A 14,589-nucleotide genomic window follows, 5' to 3' on the forward strand; every position below is an offset into this window, starting at 1 on the left:
TAAATATAAGAGTAGATTTGCTCATAAGAGAGCCAGATATAGCAACGCGAGAAAAGAGATAGTGATATTTATCAGATTATGTCTCTCCCTCTCTTTAATTGTAAGTAGACGAGGCAAGCAGATAATCATAGACATGGGAATTTTATCTTACACATCTCTTTCTCTTTCTATCTATTAAAAAATAGCTCTATCCTCCATCCCATTTTTTTACTCGAACGGAGACTTTCCACTCACGGCGAAGATACGATACGAGCAATCTATTCCTACTATATTTATGGTCCAGCGGTGTTTAGGAAAAATGGGGCTCGACCAATGTCGCGTGGTCGTTGCCGATTGCGACTGCTTTTTGCGAAGGAATCCCGATTGCGGATTTGTCGCGCAATTACTTCGGCAGAGTGGAAACAATTGAGCAACAGAGCAGCGGATATGTGCGCGGGAACCCCGCGTAGGAACTTCTTAGCCATAAATCCGTTCGCCATAAAATCCTTTACACGTACCGCATATACTGGCGCGCGCGCGCACGTGGAAACGCAATAAAACTTTCGGCAAAAACAATTATTTATCCGGATCCCGCTGTTCCGCGCAATGAGGGAAAATGAGTCGAAGTTATAAATACCACGCTGCGGGAAAACCGCGCATGCTACGCGCTGGATAAAAGGGAAAGATCTATGGCGGGGGGACGGAGGGAGGAAGAAAAATAAATCTGTTTCGCCTTTTCCTTTTTTTTTTTTTTCGCGTCCGAGTCTCGCCCTTTTGTCTCGCTCGCGCGACAAAGAATCGTCTCGGGGGCCAAAGTTGCGGGATACGATTAGAGCGAGCGCGTGACACCATCTTTACTTTCCTTTATCTTTCCTTGTTCTGTCAGCAATAATTCGTTTATCGCGTTTTTGTTGTTTACTAATGCCATAACGCAGTGACGTAATAATAAGGACAGTAATTATGATTAAAGAGTAGATATAAATTTATTTATTGATACTAAAAAATTAATTTTTAATCAAAGATTGCGATAAGCCAAAAATACTGATTTTAATTGTAGGATCTTTAGTTCATGAATAACAATTCATATTTATCCGTTCTCTCATTATTTATATATAATATAATGTGAATATTCATGATTAATATTGTTGATTGTTATAGAAATTGCTGTTAAATGCGATGGAAAATTGATTATTGCATAAAATGAAAACGAGTTAAGTATTTTTAAAAAGAGATTAAAAATAAATATATATTTAACCAATATAAAAAAATCGTTTTTTTTTATTTAAAAGCACGATTGTGTAAGATTAATAAAGATGGATTGTTATTAATTTAGTATTGCTAATCTGAGATTTCTATATATATATTGATCTAGTTTTATACATATAATAGAAAATTAATCTCCGTATAAAATAGAAAACTAATTACGCGATTCCCGGATAAAGGCAGATTAAATAATGATCCCGGGGAGAATGGCGATTAGGCTGACGATATAAGAGCGACTATGATCGCGACGTAAATCCGGAGCCTCGCTGGTTGGCTTACGTGATCAGAATTAATCACAGTTATTTAGCGGTTGAATAAATTTCGCGCCGATCGCGTTGAATTTCCGTGCCGGTCGACGTGTGTCGTCGGCTGCGACGACGCACCTGCGCCACTGAAAACATGAATGAAGCACTCGACTAACGTATTTACGGCAGAGTTGTGCTTCGTAATTCCTTGTAATTAAATCACCAAGGAAGTTCGTTTCGACGTGGATGCGCGCGCGCAGGAAATGAGGATCATCGACTTTCAGCGATGGTTTGTTTCACGGCCCAGGTCGTCTCATATCATCCCGTTATTAGTAAAAACATTTCACCATTCGAGATGAAATGGCGGCGATAAAGTGATAGGACGAGCGATAAGCCGAGAAATCGATCGAAAGTTTGGGTATAATAGATAGTTGGGAAGGCGAAATCCGAATCAGAAATGCGGCTATCGGCAACTCCAAAATCTGTGCAAACTTCAGCGTTTGGAGATTCTACGTTTCGTATTTCAAGAAATCGATTGTGAAATGTAACTTTGATTGCGCGCTATTCGACGCCCATGCTGCATATCAAAAACATCCATAAAGATCAGATAACAACGCTATATTTGTTAACATTTGTAATCTTTTTTTTTTTTTTTTGCTTTTGATAAATCTTTCTCCTTGATAATAGATATGCAGATTTTGCAAAACAATAAAGATTCTTTCGTTCCGTTGTTAGGCTATGTGTTTAGGTTGTCCTACTTTGGTACCGTGTCAGACATCGTTTCTCCTGTCTAACATAAATCCTACTTATGCCGGCGGATTTGCTGGATTTCGTCTTGAGAAGATTTAAACTTTATATACTTGAGAGAGCTTAGAGATTCTTTATAACTGCTTTCATCATTGGTTCTAGTATTATAGTCAGCATAACCCCATTGACATTGCCCTGCTGCATTAAATATTTTATGCTGATTGTGCAAAAAATTATAAATTCGCGTGCTTATGTCCCGTTTATGAAATAGAAATGCATCAACTAATAAAATAAAACTAAATATTCATATCGTTGTAATGTATAATTTCGGAAGTCATTATAATTTATACATACATATTTGCAAATGTGTTGTATTGCTATTCCAGAGAGCGATAGAACTTCTGTATATATAAAATCGATATTAATAACATAAATCGATAACAATATTGAAAAATATGTACAATAAAGAACAATTTGAGATGATTGAATTTATTAAAATTTTGATATTTTAAAAATGGAAAGATTTAAAGTAAGCCTCTTTTCTATTACTGTATATAAATAAAGGAATTTTATAATAAATGTACGCGATAAATTGCACAAAAATTTTTTAATTTTCCAATCAATTAAAGTGAAGCCAGCTTGGAATAAATTTATAACTATTAATCTATAATAAATGGATCGATAACGATAATACGTTATGTGTATGTGTGTGAGTGTGTGATCGTACTATTTCAGTATTTAAAAAAAGAACAATTCGTTTCATAGAGTCGGTATAGATAATTTATTTCAGCAATACTGAGTTAACTGTATTGTAACACTACCTCTATTTTACGTGTACAAAAGGCAGCTAAATCAATATGGAAACATCAGTAAAGAGTAATCGTCGGATGCTCTGACTGAACCATTTGCCTCTAATCGCTAGCGAAAGCCGTCATTGATGAACCCAGTCAAACATACTGCATCGAGGTTTAACGAAACGTTTGTGTTAACCATCAAGAGCAAACCTTGTTCGGTGCTGACCCCCATCGTTATGTTGCTTCTTCATTCGCTTTTCAGTAACTCTCAATTTTCTAGTACATACACACATAAAACATCGTCGATTATATTAGTTCGTGAGATTAAAAGTGGCTTGATAAAATGATAATATTTTAATATTATGATAATATATAAATGATAATATTATTCTACAATGAGATACTAATTGTTTTGCAGAGGATTAAAATTGATAATACAGAGCTAAATACTGTAACTTTATTCCAAATGTTTATTCAATGAAATAATGATGATACGATACACGAGATCGATATGTGTTTGCGTACTAATTTAATTATTTTCTTAAAACCTGTATATATGTATAAAATATCCAACTTTATTCATATAATTATCTCCCTCTTGCAAAAACATTGGGAGCCACTGATTTAACTATTTTGAGATATTTGATTTAGCGACAATATATAACGGACACACATCGACAAGAGAAAATGAAAATGGTAATAGTTGTAATGCTGATATGATATTGGTATTGATGAAATCATTAATTGCAAAATTGTTTGCAAAATTTGTGAAAACTTAACGAATTGATAATAACTGTGCTACCAGTGCGTAAAATATGAATAATCGCTTATTTAATTTTTAATTTAGGTTTAATGGAATGTCACATTAATTTATTGTTAAGGAGGAAAAACAATCAAAAATTTTTATTTTTATCCTAAACATTTCGAAAACGCATGTAACGAGTAAAAATAAATAATATAATTTGGAAAATAAATAGAGAATATTTTTCAATATAGAAATGATTAAAATAAAAAAAAAACATATATTTTTGGATAGTCTCCCGACTGATCGATATTATTAGAGAGAATTGAATGTTCAACTAAAAGTCAATAATTGTCGTAATACGTATTTCTCTCTTTTTCTTTCTCTGTCATCCTATCTGTGCAGAGCTTTTTATTCGAAAACATCATAATCTCTGACATTCTTGCCTTCTTTTAGCAAACACTGCAGCAACACTTTTTTAATCGCGAAAGGCGGTTCAGATGCTTAATCTCTTTTTCTTATACACTTGTTTTTAAATTTATTCATATCAAAAATTTAACTTCATTTTATGTTCATTTTTGAGCAAGATAATTTACATCTGCTCTCTTTTCATATTTTAAATTTCTACTAACAACATATGACATCTTAATTAATAATTTCTTATATTTCTTAATTTAAGTTCATTTATAATGGATGTATCTTTACATTATCTGCGTCTATATATGTTGCAGCGTCTAATGTATTATTATTTCGCTTTCTCGATTATTTTCTTCACTTTCTTATTTTTATTTCTCATCATATTTATCTTGCGCAGCGCTGCTTATTTCTTATACTCGAAGAAGTTAATTCTAGAGCTAAATAAACCATCTACCTATATATTTATCTCTTTCTCTCGACATCGATACATTCAGTTTCGTCGTAAATGAATATTGTATGTAATTAACGACCGCATCTCGCGCGGGTTTCTTTTGCTCGCTGCATTTACTTTTAATGAAGGGTACCAAGCTACCATCGAGAAAGCGAACTTTACAACAACCAGGCACAGGTCGTTCTAGAAATGTTGCGCTACCGCGTTGGTCTGTCAGAAGTATTCAGTAACAATAAGTTCGCACGCAAAACAACCATCCAGTTGCGGTACTGTCGCCCGTCTGACTTGACTCGACTCAGCTCACTTCCGGATATTAATGATACCGGATGCGCGATGTAACAATGATTGATTGCTAAGGAAAACGAAAATGTTTTGTGGAACATCCGGTAATACCATATATACACTATGCGCGATAAGAGAGAAGACGACTATATATCACTAAACAAAATCGAATCACTTGACTTCTATTTTAATTAAAACAATGGGAATAAAAATTGAATATAGAAAAAACTTTTGTTCAAAAGTACTTTATCAATTGCGTGATTATATAAGACGTTTATTAGATCAATCCCAAGAGATAGACATATCAATATTTATAAATTAATCCAGCGTTAAATAAATGCAAATTATATGTTTATTAACTAACTATTTATATTTGAGTATAAATACAAATATTCAAAAAATTTGTAATATATAAATAAAATTTATAAAAAATATTTGTAAATATGCCCAATAATTCTATCCAGTAAAACACTTTGATTGATTTCGAGTTAATTTTTCTTCGATAAAAAAATTAAAATTATCGTGGTTTTCCATAATATTTAAAAATTTAATGTTAAATATTTTGCTAATATATATTTGGCTTATATTAATATTTTTATATTTAAATATAAAATACGTATTTTTTAAACAAAGAATAAATTATCAGTTTTGAAATTTAGTTTAAAGAAAATTTTCAATTTCCATGACTTATAACTCGAAAGCAGTTCATTTGATTATAAATTAGCAAAGAACAATCTCTATAATTTATATGTTTAGTATTGTAGATACGCGGTTATTAATAATTTATTGTTTTTTATTGGATTATTACAGCAAATTGTGCGGAATGTACAAACAATATTTTCATGGATTCGATAATGTACATATATGAGAGATGGTGGGGCATTCATAAAATATCACATTTATTATATTAATTTCCATAGATGGCCGTGTCATGCAAACGAGATGGCAGAGGAGACCGCGATGCAACGGTCGGATCATCCGAATTTAATTTATTCACGCGGTAGTCGATAAATCTTTCGTGTATTAGCATACTGCGATCTCGATGGCAGGCTAAATTAATAATCATACTATCGGTTTCATCAACGAGGCGCTTTCATCACTCTTCGGACGAATTATGAGGCGGCTCGCGTGTTACGCATGATCACGAAATAAAGCAGATACTTTGTTTACTCGCTCGTAAAATAATTTGCAGTCATGAAAAGAGTTGCATTAAATATAGCCTGCATTATCTGCGATTATATTCTGCGATAATCATCGACAATGCAAAAATAAAACGTGGAGATGCCAGAAAATCCTATTAGTGAAATGATGGATGTAATAATTGATTTATTCATATTTTCTTTTTGCTGTAATTTATTTTTCTTTTTTCGCAAAATAGAAAAAAAATATATTCGGCAGCTTTGAAAAGATTAAAATATTAATATTTTTTATATTAATTATTTAATTACTATTTATTAGTTTGTACTACTTTTACTATTACTTTCTCACCGCACGCTATACTCTACGCTTTCTATTTGTAAAATTTATTTTATAAATAAAAATAAAGTTTATATTTTAAAGAGTTAATTTACGCAATTATTCCAGTAGATCCTTGTACAATCGATCTCGGGAGTATTTAAGTACTCCGAATACCAGTGTGATCTGGAAACACAAGTATGTAATGAAGCGGCGAATCAATCTTTCACGTAGTTACGGGGCGTATATGGTCAGACAAGGTAAATGTCTAAGTAGTAAATATACTCATGTGGTCAGTCGTTCAGACATCTAAACGCCGACGAATCGTTCGAGGTGAATAGCCAGTGGCACACAATTGCGATTATGTTATTCTATATATTATTCTATATATATAGGATGTCTCAAAAGAACTTGGACTTTCATGGTACAGCGGTATTTTTTCTTCAAATTTTCATTTTAACATGTTTCTTTTTTTGATAACAAATACGTTTAGCGCGACATTTTTCTTATACAATTTTCAAATTTTTAATCTTTCAAATATCTTTATTAAATATATAGAAAGATTTTAATTTGCCGACGAGATAATTTTATATCTCGTCGGCAGTAAACCTTTTATGTGTTGGGTAAGCGACGTAACGGCTATGAGAAGTGTCGACAGAGAGAAAGACGAATCGCTATATAAACGGGAAATATCGTAAATTACACTCGGCGGTAGGAGTGTCGGGAAATTTCGAGCTTTGTAACGTCTTCGCAGTTATGTAACGAGAAAGGGCATTTGCAACGCGTCGAAGCCGTCCCGCCGTTGTAGCCGGCGGCGCGGCACGACGGCGACTTGGAGAGTGCCGGCTCGCCAGCTTTCAATAGAGAGGAAGAGAACCGCACCGGCGATAAATTTCTATCTCGCGACGTGGCCGCGGCGGCGGTGTCGGTTTCGCGGCCGCTGACGCGCTCGTTAATTGCGATCTTTTTATTTCTACCTACCCGCCCAACGCGACATATCCGACGTTGAGACTTTTTGTCACGGCGGTATTAGAGCTCCGGTCTTTTCGCGCCAAGTGTAAACGCGGGGAGATACACTCGTAAAAAAAATTATGCAGCTTGTCCGGGATTCTGCATCAGGCTTTATAAACGCATTCGTATTATTCAATTATAAAGTATGAAAGAAAATTTGCGTATCTGTCATAGATGTTTATGCATAAAAATGGTTAAAGACATAATTTTTTTTTAAATAAAAAAGAAATATGATATATATAGGTATATATATTTATTTATTTTTATTACAATATTTAATATTATATTTAAGATGTATGACGTGTATGAAATAAATACTAGCTGTCAATCACTGCTTCACGTTACGTATTTTTTGACGTCTACGGTACGCGATGAGTCGATATGAAATTCGATCAGACTTTGTTCTCATCTCGTATGTCAATCTTGATAAAAAAAGTGTTGCAAAACATCGCTAAAAATTTTCAGTACAAGAATCTGATGTATCTCCGAGAAATAATTTTTCGACGATATGTTTTTAGAGAGAGAGAGAGAGAGAGAGTGTGTTATAAAATGATGAAACTGTAATATAATATACATTTTTGAGGGGATTTATTTATTATAAATAAAAAATGAAGTAATAAATTAATTCATGAGATAAATCTCATGAAAATTCAGACATTAATAATTTTCCTCGTGCGTGGACGCGCTGTATTTATAATTAATATCTTTCCAGTAAGCACATTTAAAAGTCGATATTCCTAAAATCGGGAATCGATTTCTAAAAATATAAAAGTAATTAATTAATGAGTTTTATTACCTCCAAATTCTAATTAAATCCTTAGTTCCCAATTGGGTCATTCAAATCAGGAGTTATTTTACTTTAATAATTTTGTAAATGAAATTAATGCGACACTAATGGCTCTCTCCAAATAGATAATGTCATTCCTTTGAACAAAATGTAAAATAAAATATATCCACAACTTTTCAAAGCGAAAAAATTTCAATGCATCATTATATAATTTCAATGTAAATGTTTCGTAAAATTTGCAATTTTTTGATAACGCGTCCATCGTGTTCCATTGTGATAAATTATAATACTGTGACCTATGAGAAAATGGAATATTGCTACCTGTCGAAGACAGACGAGAGAAACCAACATTTCTGCAGAACATCGATCGTAAGTGTAAGATTCCCGCACCCTCCCCCTCCAAACATCAATGTAAATTGCATCAGGCAAAATGGTAGTAACGGAGAAATTAATAAAGCACACTGTACGCCCGATCGATGGGTCGATGAATCACCGGCCAAACAGGAATCGGAATCGACAGGCGGATCATTCCTTCGAGGTGGGTAGGCAGGTATGTACATAATCGCCGCATGGCGCGGCACATAGGCAATATTCCATGCAGTATATCTTGGAGCTATGCGTTTGTCGGTGAAAAGGGGGGAGAGAGAGAGAGAGAGAGAGAGAGATGCAGAGTGCGGAGAAAAAGAGAAAGGGAGTGAGAGACAGAGAGCTGGCGAAAAAACGAGTTCATCGGCGCTGACGAGCGATAGCTTTTAATCTCGAGTCGCGCTCGCACACGCGCCCGTTTTTCTGCCAGTTCGATGTAATATCCGTTGTAAATGCACTCCCGGGGAAATGTTACTCAATGCGCGCACCGGAACGTACACACGGCTTCTGTGTACGGCGTAATTTACTATCCCGCGCGCTCTATATGAACCTCCCTCCCGTAGCAGTAGTCTCTGGCTATGGCCGCAGCGAACCCCAGCGGTGCGGTCCAGCATTGGCTGCAACTTTTGTGGATGCAATTCCGGAGCCAAATTTTCGCACACTCGAGCGAACGCTTTGTCGCGACGCTCATTAACCTGAGAAAAAAAGTCGCTTGCAAACATCCGCGAACGCTACCGCGCGATCGTCGATACATTCTTCGCGCTTCTTAAAAAATTCACAAGAATTGATGATCAACCGGCAATTCCGCGTAATATTATTCGATAAAATTAAATTTGGTTGCGAGCGATATTTTTGTAATCTTTATATATAAACCGTTGTACGGAATAATTTTTTAGAAAAGAGGGATTAATATAAAATTTTAAATTTTCATCTTCATAAAATTGTGAAAGAGTAATACAGCAAAGTAGAACTGCGTTTCACAATTTATATTAGATGTAAAAATAGCTTTGTAAAAAGAATGCATTATATATGTAATCAAGAAAAAGAATAACGCGCAATAAAATTATGCATGTTGTTAATATAAACGCTCTTTCCTCTTATAAATATTATACACATTTTTATACTATACATATTCTTAAAACTACTCGCAAGTAATGTACAATTTACTTTTTTTTTTTAAATTATCTATCTACTATTATATTTATTTATTGTTTATATTATAATTATTTATACTTTTGAGATTTTAGCCAAATTGTGACTTTTTAGGCTCGAAGTCAGCGTCAATAAATTTTTCATATATGTATAAATTTAGAAATACCAGAAAAAAAGAATATATTATTGTAGAATATTATTATTAAATGGTTACGAGTTACAGCCGCGTATTTGAAAGCGACGTTAATTATTGTTAACCGCAAAGATAGTTTCAGAACTCGGTCCATGCAATACGTTCCTGATTCTCGAGCAAGAAGGGCTCGGGTGGTAGTCGGGGTGCATACAGTGCAGCATCGATTGGTGGATGCAGTATAGCCATTGGGTAACCGAATCGGTAGTAGGGCGCAGCGTAGGAGGCTACTGTTCAGGGTTTGATCAACTGGTCTGCAGACCCTATTTCCTCCTACTATCAGGAGGAAATTGCCACTTCATCAGCCGGGGAAGGACGAGAGATTAATGCCCGTCGCTCTCTTGTCGTTTAGGCGTTTTGCAGCTCGCGAAGAAACGCGCGTAACGAGTCGCGTATCGATGCGATGCATTGCGAACATTCTCACCGAGTTCATATGGAATAGCGAAATTACTGTTACACACATATATATGTAAAGTAATATATGCAAATGGAAACTCTTCGTAAACTTTTTTTAATTGCTTCGCCAGAGAAAGAATTGTGAGTGGATCATCAACCGATAAATATGTCAAATTTTTAATAAAATTGGAATTGATTTAATATATTCTTGTAATATTATTGTAATATCGAATCGTTTCTAGATAAATTGTAAACTATTTTAACACTCTTTATGTGTCAACGTATGAAGAATCGATAGCCAAATGAACGACTTTATAATACATTCCCGTTTAGAAAAATAAGAATTGTTGGTCCAAACACGATTCTTGTTTAAGTTTCTTCAATAATGCAAATCTGTTGAGATCCATTAAAAAATTATACCTCAAAAATATAATTTAATTCAAATTTCATTTATCAAGATGTTTGTTATTAAAACGTTACGAAGGCAGCGAATCGTGTTATTACTAAAGACTTTAGCTGGCTTAAAAACTTGGGTAAAAGCCTTGCTGTCCTTTTGCCTCTGTTGCTACGCTTTTTACAGATCTGTACCGTTTGTATCGGCCTTGTTATGCAAAGTTCCGCCGTAATCGGTGTCGCCTTGTCATCGCAATGTACTCCTCCGTCCGCTACATAGAAATATCTCCATCCCGGCATATCGTGCACGGTTAGCTCGCTGTTTCGCAGTAGCATTGCAGCAGTTTGCTGCAGGCGCAAATAGAAATCGCGCTTCGGTCTCAGGATAGTTTTTTACGGCTCTTGGAAGGCCACAAAAGCGCGCGCAGACAGGCCAGAGGAATTTCATCGCGGGCCTCGACCGGCTTGTAAAAACCTTGCTCCTACTCTGGCCCCGGCGAAACGCGCGTTGCTCACACAAACCGGGCAAATGGTTATTACGCCGTGAAACGAGAAACAACTGTGGACTTAACATGCCGAAGGGAAACGCCGAATACGATCGAAGTGGGACGCTCAAGTGTTTCGCGCGTTAGAAATAAGATTTTTCAACCGCTTTCTCTCTTTTCTTTTTTAATCGGAGATTTTCCTTTCTGAACATTGTTGACTTATATTCAGTTTATATAGTTTATATAGTTTCGTTACTATACTATAATTTAAAATTGTTTCTTACGTTTCACGTTATTAAATATATTATAATATAAGGCGATAATTAAACAACTGCGTTAATTAAAAATACGTCTTACATCTAACATATGCAGATCAGACATTCTGTTCTTGAGGAGAAGGCTCAGTATCCTTCTCACTCTAATATGTGTATATGTATGCGTCTCGTTGGTTACAACCCAGCTCCTTAATCCGATGACAATAAACAATTCCAATTTATCGTTGAATGTCAACATTCTTATTTGTAATTCATTAGGCTGGTTTTGTAAATTAAAAAAAGATATTAAATTGCGCTACATGTAATCTAATAAATTTGTAATCTAGTAAAGATATGATGCAAAAATACAGAATTATAAATTGTGTCTTTTATATGGACATGATTTTATAGGATACGTTTAAGCATGATGTAAAATAAACACACATTATTAAAAGTAACGGAAAGAATCTAATTTTAGTAGTTATTGTAAAAAATGGTGAAAAATACAACCGATATTGATGAACCGTTTTGTTTTCAGTTTATAGCATATTAAGTTCATTTACGATGCCTGAATTAACACGCTAAAACAACAGGTTTCGACAGATTGGATGGATGACTCATTAAAGCTCCTTTTTTGCATTTGATGTTTTTGGTCGACATAAACTTGAAAAATTCACCATTGTGTCGCGTTTTTAAACAAAACTAAAAAAGATGAAAATTGTGCAAATTAGAAACTTGCATATTGCTTCCTCATCATTTTATTTCACTCACAAAGCTTAAGCTCCTTAAAGCAAGCGGGTTTTTGAATTTTGGCTTTCTCATAGAGAAAGATATCTCAAAATTTGCAAAAGTTACAGTGTGTACAGACATTTTAAAAAAAATTCAAAATTTTATAAAAAATGAACCCTTTCACCGATCCTCACTAAATTCAACACCGACCATTTTTTAATGATACTCTATTCATTTAAAGAAATTTAGCCCGATATCTCAAAAATTGCGGAAGTTAGAGGTTGTACAACGTACATTCCGTACATATATACATATAGACATTTTTTTTAAATACAATTTTTCGACGTTTTGAAACATTTGGCATAGAAAACTGGAAAAAAAAATTTGTCACGAAAACAAAACTTCCTCTATGAGGAAGCAAAAAAATTAAAGACGCAAAACTTGCGAAACATTTAATGTTAATTCTCGCATACTTTTAATTTTCGCCTCGAGCAAAAACAATTTATCACACCGGCATTCTCCGCGACGACGGGAATCACATCGGACACGACTGATTATCTACCGATCAATCGCGCGCGTCGATTTTTCTCGTTCTGTACTCTACAGAATTCCCTTTGTCAGCTGGAACGGTTCAAGGAAAAGTTTTTCAAACGACGCAAGCTGCCGAGGAATGTGATCGTGCAGACACTAGCAACAAAAGCGGCGTCCCGGAACCTTGTTAAGGTACAACATCAAAGTACGGTAAACTTAATTTAGACTGCAGAGGACAACGAGGGTAGGTACAGGGATGGAATATATATACGGATGGAGCTGTCCCATTGGCGAAATAGTAGTACCGCGTATTTGTGTCTCGACGTCGCTATATCATTTTTCACTGCAAGATTGCTAAAATTATTAAGAAGGTCAAACTTTCGCCATCGTGCTTCGAGAAAAGTGAGGATCTCGCGGTATTAGAGTAGACTCCCCCTTTCCCTTCCCTCATTCTCATCTCGTTGTATATTAATCTCAAGTGGAAACGCGCCTCATCCAGCGGCTACAAATATAAAAGGTAATTAAAGAGCAATTTATATAAATGCAGTTTATGAGAAAATTATTACTTGATTTAACTCAATTTTAATGAAAACAATCTATAACTGATTTAATTTTACATTAATTGTTAATGTGTGTGTATATGCTTTTAATAAATTTTTCATTTATCGATATACATCATATTAAAGCGATCTAAAGTTTGTATTGTATTTTAGTAATGTATTAAATAACTTTCATAATTCTATTTATAATCTGTATACAGAGACTATACTACATTTTAGTTTCGCAATATTTTCCAAATTACCAAGAGGATATACATGTGAAGTAATATCTTGTTTAATAATTTTATAAAGCTAATTGTAAGATTAACAGCAAATAGAGAGTAATTTAACGATATAAAGAATTTAACATTCTAGGCAATAATAAATAATAAAAGTAATCGCGGTTAAAAATATTTGCGGATGCATTCTTTCATTCGTACTTTCAATCTGATGCTTTCGTCGAGATTAATCTACAATCGGGAGACCCTTTCTCAAGACCTTTAAATTTCAGATCCCCGGGATTTCGGTTGGGATATTCGTGAACGGATCCGTTCGCGTTTCGAGAACTCGAAAATCTCAGCGGGCCCCGTCGCGTCATCGGCGCAAAGAATCCTCGAATTTCATTATTCAGATGAGCATCGTTCCGTGACTGATCGATCGCGAGGCAAAGTGAGTGCAGAATTACATGAATAATCTATGTCGCCCTGAGTGCCGGATCCTCCTCTTTGAGGCTTTCAGGCCATATCGCCTTTGAGCCAATTCATCCACTTCCGGCGGAGCCCCTTCCGCTTCTTTACGTATCATTCCCTTCGATTTTCTCGCGCTACTTTTCGGCTCTCTGTTTGGTGCGACATACATGTATAGGGTATCTCGTTTAATGCGGAGAGTGAATCTTCTAGTGAACCTCTGTTAGCCATTATTTTGCAAGTGTGTCTTTGCATAAAATCGTTCTCCTTGCTTCCTTTAAAACGTTTCATTAAATGTTAAGATTACAATTAATATCCATTGCAAATTTTCAGCTTTTATCTTTAGAATATTATACAATTAATATTAACAATGTATAATTTTATGTAGTACGTTGTATTTTTATTAGTTGTCTCAAATTATTATTATATTTTAAATTATTAGTATTTAATTAAAATTTACCCAAATCCTGATCATTAACAAAAATTTTTTTAATATTTACATTTCTTTTAACTTTCCCTATTGTGTAGTCTTTCATGTGTAGTTTAAAAATGTCAGCGAATATTTAATTTAAATTTAATAAGCATAAAAATAATTGAAAATGTATTATTATATTATTATACTCTTACGTAATATTGCAATTATTATATAAAATATTTAGAATAATATAAAATATATATATAAATTTTATATTTGC

General features: G+C 34.3%; 1 long non-coding RNA gene across 1 annotated transcript in view; it reads right to left on the reverse strand.

Annotated features, from left to right (window-relative positions):
* Positions 1–2,177: 2,177 nt before the first annotated feature.
* The window catches only part of LOC115243579, a 76,349-nt gene continuing 63,937 nt past the window's right edge, over positions 2,178–14,589 (reverse strand). The window contains exon 4 of the long non-coding RNA XR_003885249.1: positions 2,178–3,304. This is a non-coding gene — a long non-coding RNA (uncharacterized LOC115243579). The remainder of the gene's footprint in view (positions 3,305–14,589) is intronic.

This window comes from Formica exsecta, unplaced genomic scaffold (genome assembly GCF_003651465.1).
Source record: "Formica exsecta isolate Colony F162 unplaced genomic scaffold, ASM365146v1 scaffold72, whole genome shotgun sequence".
Lineage (NCBI taxonomy): Eukaryota > Metazoa > Arthropoda > Insecta > Hymenoptera > Formicidae > Formica > Formica exsecta.